We start from the raw sequence: 7,331 nt of genomic DNA, 5'->3' as shown, positions 1-7,331 counted from the left end.
CAAAATGAAACTTAACACCAAATTAAGTATTCCATACTCTTACTTTTAAACCATGAAAACTTGTAGACCTTGGACGAACAAAAGCCTTTATTGGGGAAGAATGTTTTACGACTCTAGTTATTTAGAAATGCTAGGGGATGGTGATAAATAAAAGACCAGCTTTTACTCAGTCTTATATTAATACTTGTATCAAAAGTCTCTGTCCTGAGTTCTCTGGCTGTCCAGTGGTTTGGACTCCATGCTTTCACTAGAAGGGGAACCGGTTCAATCCCTGGTCAGGGAACTAAGATCCCACAACCTGCATGGTGGCCCCCGCCACCATGTGTGTGGTGATGAAATCTGTGTGTGGTGATCCTGTTTGTCATCTCAACTGGGATTGGGCCACCTCCACTGCCCTGCCCTTGGGAACACACTGCTCCTGCCAATTTCTTAGCATAACAGTGGCCTGAGCGATATTTGATCTGTTGCCTCCAAACATTATTTTAATCCTTGGGAGTGATAGTTAAGGGTTTTAGTTGTATCATCATTTTGTGCCTCCTGAGCACCTTTAGCTGACAGCATAGGCGAGTGATGCAACAAACCCCATTATGAGGTAGGTGGCCAGGAGGTGGTTTCTGCTTGCCATTCTCAGGGGAAGTATGACATTCGCCATCCCCATGAGATACCCTCTTCCTATCTGGGTTCTGGCAATCTAGACCCTAATGTCATTCCACACCCCAAACAAAGGCAGTAATACCACACCACTACTCCTTGCCACTGAGATCAATTGTTAAGCAGGGTTATCCATCTTAAGTGCAGACTCCTGACCCAGTCCAGCCCTCCACTCTCTGGCTAACTGGGGACCTGAGGGTCTGTTCCCCAATCTCCCGGGACCCTATGTCCCTCCCTTTTCAGGTGCCCGCCTCTTCTCTCCCTTCCCTCCCTTCCCATCAGAAAATTCGCACACACACAAATATCATCTTTTCACCATTTGATGTTTATTTTAATCGCAGCCATCAGTTCACTATGTTAGAGTGAGAGTCAGTCTTTTCCTGGTTGGCCATTTCTAAGAAAGCAGACCTCTGGAGACACAGTTCTAAACTGTCTGGCCTTTTCTATTCCATTACTGGCTGCCAGGTTGCACTTCTCCAGGGTCTCTTATTCTGGGGTGGCTGAGCTTATCTTCTCTTGATTCTGCCTCCTTCTTTGACTCTGACTCTATTTTGGTATCTTTTTCCACTTTGATTCAATTTCTTACGTGCACAGGAACAGAGACAAGAGTTTGGATCTCTTGTTTTCTTCACCATCTTCGACTGAGTGGCATCTGATTGGATTTTCTTTCTCAAGGTGCCTTGTAGAGATCTTCTGACCCTCATGGTCACCTTTCGTGGCTGGAAAGACAAAAGAAGGGTATTAGTCTTGAGGAAAGAGTATAAAAACTGAGTTGGAAGAGAGATTTCATGAAAAAGGGATGTGGGCTGATGAGGGCTTTTGTGCCAGGCAAGGGCGGCATAGAGGCCTTGGGCAACAAAGTCAATGGAGTACATGGGGAGCTTAGTTGGAGTCATCTTACCTTCACACTGCCTCTGCACATCGGATGACAAGGGGCCTTCTTTCTTCCTTCCATCCTTGAAGCAGACTGCATTGCGATTCTTCTTGACTGCCGTCGCTTCCTGGTTCCCTTAGTCATGATTATGCCAACAAGTGGCCTAACGCAGAATCTTTGCCTCTGACCTCCCTATTTATACCCTCTCAGGACAATGAGGAGCCACACCCTTCAATTTGATTGGTCAGCTAGGCACTCCCCCAGCCAATGGTGGCTTTGGGGTCTTAGACGTCACACTGTACCATTGTGCCCATCAGCACGGGCTAGCGGATGCTGAGGGAGGCCATGATACAACTTTCTCACTCCTGACAATCTCTGTGTAGCTGATTCTGGGGAGTGGTGATTCAGGGACATGGTGTTTCTTCCATGACCTTCAGGCTTTCCTTCAGTACCCTTTATTCTTTGACTTATATGTGCTACGTCAACACTCCTGCCTCCTCCACCCCTCTTTGAACCTCTGCCAAACACTTTTGATCCCATTGGAGCATTTCAGAATCCTCTAGTCACTTCATCTCTAGACCACCCTCTTCCTGTTGGGTGTTCTCGAGGGGCTTAAGGAACTTAAGAGCAAGCACTTAAGGTGGAAAAAGGTAATTAAGAAGAGGTTGGATGTTTTTTTCTTCTCCAGTGAGCTTTAGAGATCGCCAGTCTTGGTTAATCCTCAGTCTGTTGCCCTGAGGTCAATACACAGTCTCCATAAGATTATACATCAGAGCAAAGAAAGTGTTAACTGTCTCTTCCACTAATATTGTTGGGGACACTTCAACTCCCATATTGAGTAGGGAAACTCAACTTGCCCCATCTACCAGAAATACATTCCTGATTTTTTTTAACAAAACGTAAGGTGCTCAAAGGCAAGAGTCAAATCACCACCACACCACTGGCTGTTGACTGAATCACTTCCCCAGTGGTCCCTCATTGACAGTTACCAGGAGGCAGGGCACACTGCAGTGCTGACCAATCGCTGAACAGGACAAGTACCAGGGGGCACCTCATTGATAGTTGGTTGCTTGTGGGCAGGTCCCAGTGAGACACTGACTAATGGCTGAGCAAGGGCTATTGCCTAGTAACAGGATGCGGTGAATAAGGCACAGGACGGGTACCTGCTAAGGGCTATGCTCATGCTACTCTCTTACATAAGGACACTTTGGGTCCAGTGTGCTGGAATCTTTTTGATTGACTCTTTTCCAGCCTCAGATTTTGATTTCACATGCTAATTTAACTTTTGCACCTCATTCTTTTCATTGTATTCCCAGGCATACCTGTCACCAGGGCTTATCTCTATGCCCCTGCAACAACTGTCACTCGACCACATGCTCAGCATACAGTATAGCTAATAGTTCAAAGCTAACAAGAATGCGAAGGCCAGACCACCTTTAAAACTATTTTGACCAACCTTAACGTCACAGTGATTCTTACTCTATTCACAGTTGTACAGAGCAGGATGAGCACAGTCCTTAGAAGATAGCCTTTGATGTGCTTCGTTTCAACCCACACTGTTCCTAGGCAACAGGTGTTGCTCAGCCTTGCTTGGTGCCTCAGAGGGCCCCACTCACAAGCAGCCAATTGTCAATGAGTAGCCATTAGTTGTCCTGCTCAGCTGTTGGTCAGCACCACATTGGGCCCTACCCACAAATTACTGTCAATGAGGGACCAGTGGTGAAGTGATTGAGTCAAGGGTGGTGTGGTTGTTATCAGGTGGAGAGTAAGATAGGCAGATTCAGGCCTTCTTCTAGAGGCCCTGGAGCTCATCCAGCCTTGGGGCAGCAGGAGAGCTCGAGTGCCCAGGGAACAGACTGGGGATTACATCCTGTAGTGCTCCAGAGCCCTCACTAAGGCCCTCCACAAGCCTTGGCCCAGGCCTTGAGGAGCGATGAACCTCTCCCCCATCCCTGTCTCTGCGACCTATTAGCAGAGGCCGTCTTTCTGGGTCTCAGTCTGTGAGAACTGGTCTCACTATTTGGACAGCCTGAGGAGACTGAGGACCTGTTGGGTTGGGTGCCTGGCTCCATCAAGAATGAGAGCTGGAGAGAATGTGAGAACTTGGCCCTGATGGAGCTGCTGACTGAGATCTGCTTCTCCTTAACCAGGACTGGGACATTTCAGGGTGAGAACTGTGCCTTGAGACTTTGCCCTTTTTTGTCAGGACAGAGAATAACATTCATCTGATAGAGATTTACAGGAACATCATTACCTGACTATGACCTGACCTTAAGAACAAAGGGTCTGACACCAAGAAGTCGGCAACAACTAACCACACCTCTCTCCAACATTTGCTTTTGAATGGGCTTACTGAAAACTTTCAATAACTTTGGGTTCTTAGGGCATGAGCCACCCATCTCCTTGTATGAATTTGTAATAAACCTTTCTCTGTTCCAAACTCTAATGTTTAGTTTTGAAGGGCCTCATTTTGTATCAGGCAATGGACTTGCAATTTCAGTAACAACAATACAGTCTAAGGACAGATTTTGCTTCTCTTAAACAACAGCAGAGACTGGCCAAGTGCTCACCATGATCCATAACATACCTCTGACTTAGGTTGGCTAAACTTTAGCCAATCTTCTCTCCTCCGAACTTCAGCTTTCCCCCAAGCTTGAGCAAGCCCTAAGAGTCAGACATTTCTGTCTCCCTTAATAGCTCATTTTGGGAATCAACTCACTACAGAGAGAAACACTTCCTGTTAAACTGCTCCATCATGCTGTCTGCTCATCCATGCCCACCACTTGCTCCATCTCACACACACACACACACACACACACACACACACACACACACACACAGAGTTGCTGCTTGCTCTGCTTATCCTTCCATGTTAATTAAACATCCTTTTCTGTCTTATTTTGAGACATGTGAAGAACTTGTAGTCAGAGCATTCTCCCTATTGCAATCAGTTCAGTTCAATCGCTCAGTAATGTCCGACTCTCTGTGTAACATGGACTGCAGCACACCAGACTTCCCTGTCCATCACCAAGTCCCAGAGCTCGGTCAAACTGAAGTCCATCGAATCGGTGATGCCATCCAACCATCTCATCCTCTGCCGTCCCCTTCTCCTGTGGCCTTCAATCTTTCCCAGCATCAGGATCTTTTCCAGTGAGTCAGTTTTCACATCAGGTGGCCAAATTACTTGAGGTTCAGCTTCAGCATCAATCCTTCCAATGAATATTCAGGACTGATTTCCTTTAGGATTGGTTGGTTTGATCTCCTTTCAGTCCAAGGGACTCCCAAGTGTCTTATCCAACAGCCCAGTTCAAAAGCCTCAATTATCTGGCACTCAGCTTTCTTTATTGTCCAACTGTCACATCCATACATGACTACTAAAAAAATCTTAGCTTTGACCTACAGACCTTGGTTGGTAAAGTAATGTCTGTGCTTTTTAATATGCTGTCTTGGTTGGTCATAGCTTTTCTTCCATGGAGCAAACGTCTTTTAATTTCCAGGCTGCTCTCACCATCTTCAGTGATTTTGGAGCCCAAGAAAAGAAAGTCCGCCACTTTTCCCATTGTTTCCCCATCTATTTGCCATGAAGTGATGAGACTGGATGTCATGATCTTCGTTTTTTGAGTGTTGAGGTAAGCTAGCTTTTTCACTCTCCTCTTTCACCCTCATCAAGAGGCTCTTTAGTTCCTCTTTGCTTTATGCCTTAAGATTGGTGTCATCTTCACATTAAGTTTATTGATATTTCTCCAAGCACTCTTCATTCCTTCTTGTGCTTCATCCAGTCCAACATTTTGCAGGATATACTCTGCATGTAAATTAAATAAACAGGGTGACGATATACGTTCTTGATGTACTCCTTTCCCAACTTGGAACCAGTCTGTTGTTTCATGTCTGGTTCTAACTGTTGCTTGTTGCCCTGCATACAGATTTCTCAAGAGGCAGGTAAGATGGTCTTGTGTTCCCGTCTCTTTAAGAATTTTCTGCAATTTCTTGTGATCCATACAGTCAGATGGTTTAGCGTAGTCAGCAAAGGAGATATTTTTCTGGAATTCTCTTGCTTTTTCTATGTTCCAAAGGATGTTGACAATTTGACCTCTTCTTCCTCTGCCTTTTCTCAATCCAGCTTCAACACCTGAAAGTTCTTGGTTCAAGTATTGTTGAAGCTTGTCTTGGAGAATTTGCAGCATTACTTTGGTAGTATGAGAGATTACCCTATCACCATAGTCATTTCAAATCAATTTCTTCTTATATTAGTTTGGATTTGTTCTATTAAATTGTAAAAATGGACATAAATTATTTGCTGTGATGTTCATTTCCAACTTAACAGGTATTAATTAACCCCCTGCAATGTTTCAGGCACTGTTGTGGGTACAAGGGGCACATTGCTAACCAATATCCATGATCCTGCTCTCATGGGGCTTACATTATAGTCAGGGAAGATGGAAGGTTAACATTAACAAAATAGTGAATTATAAAGTATAGAGAGAACCTTATGAGTTATGAGAAATGGGGAGCTTTTCCTCCCCAATGGTTAGTAAGGGAAGGCCTTTTTATTCCAGGACATTTGAGGAAAGACTTAATTAAAGACACGAGGGACTGACCTTGTGGCTATCTTGGGCAATAAAGTCTGGGGAGAGGAAATAGCCAGGGCAAAAGCCCCCGATTGGTATTGTCTGTGCCCTTTCAATAAAACAAGGAGGCTGGTGCAAGTGGGACCAGGTGAGTGAGGACGAGACTAGAAAGTGACAAGCTGCTGGTGAGAGAGAGCAGGGCAGGAAAAGGAGGAATGTAATAGTAAACTTATCTTTCCATTTATATGATGAATTGGTTCACAGTACACAAACCGCACTGGGCTGTGGTGGTAAAGACGAGAGGCATTTGTCATAGTCTGATGGCAAGGAGGTGGAGGAAGGGTACTTTTAAGTAAAGACACCCGAGATGAATCCTGAGCCACCTAAAGTAGATAGATCACCAGGTGAAAAGTTGTGAAAGTGTTTCCCAGACAGTGGGGGAGAACCTGCAAAGGCACCAAGACCCAAGAAAGCTGGTTATACATGCATTGACTATGACTGGTATCTAAGGTATGATGGGGAAATTGTGAAGAAACATGGCCTTGGAGGAAGAGAGAAGAACTTGAAGGGACACCTGGGCATATGTTAATTTAATGTCTGTGTTACTCTGCTTTGAAGGAGCATTATTAATGTTTTCTAATTGTAAATATATACTCGAGGCACAGCTATATAGAAATTCAAAAGAAAGTATAAAAATGAAATTAGAGAGCACCAATAAGTGTGTCAATAGAAATATATATTGTTAATATTTTGTCTTTGTTGTTCTATCTAAATATTTATAACATATATATTATGTATGTTGTATAATGCTAATATATATATAATACACATATATTTGGGTGAGCATATATATCAGTGATTTTTTTTTTAATTTATAGAAATTGAATCAAACTATATGCTATATTGTAGACATCCTTTTCTATATAATATTCTGGGAAAATTTTTCCATCTCAGTGAACATGTATCTGCCATTATTTCTAAGGATTACTATAGTGTTTAAATACTTGCTTATCCCATATTAGTGCTATTAAAACAGGAACCATGTGTGACTTGTTCACTGGTTGCTTCCATATCTTTTCTGCTGTAAATAAGGCTGTAATAAACATTGGAGTTCATGTATCTTTTCAAATTAGTGTTCATTTTCTTCTTATATTTACCTAGAAGTGGGATTTCTGGGTCACATGGTAGTTCTATTTTGAGTTTTTTGAGAAATTTCCATGATGTTTTCCTAGTGACTG

At 43.6% G+C, this 7,331-nt stretch overlaps 1 long non-coding RNA gene across 1 annotated transcript; it reads right to left on the bottom strand.

Annotated features, from left to right (window-relative positions):
• Positions 1 to 955: 955 nt before the first annotated feature.
• LOC145535551 (uncharacterized) lies at positions 956 to 1,695 on the bottom strand. Its single transcript, XR_014075466.1, has 2 exons — positions 1,553 to 1,695; positions 956 to 1,370 (listed from the first exon to the last, which is right to left on the bottom strand). It is a non-coding gene; the product is annotated as an uncharacterized LOC145535551 (long non-coding RNA).
• Positions 1,696 to 7,331: the final 5,636 nt, after the last annotated feature.

Source organism: Giraffa tippelskirchi, chromosome X (genome assembly GCF_054371585.1).
Source record: "Giraffa tippelskirchi isolate mGirTip1 chromosome X, T2T-mGirTip1v1.2.pri, whole genome shotgun sequence".
Classification (NCBI taxonomy): Eukaryota; Metazoa; Chordata; class Mammalia; order Artiodactyla; family Giraffidae; genus Giraffa; species Giraffa tippelskirchi.
The sequence above is the reverse complement of the archived record's forward strand: the minus strand, read 5'-3'. Positions and strand labels throughout refer to the sequence as shown.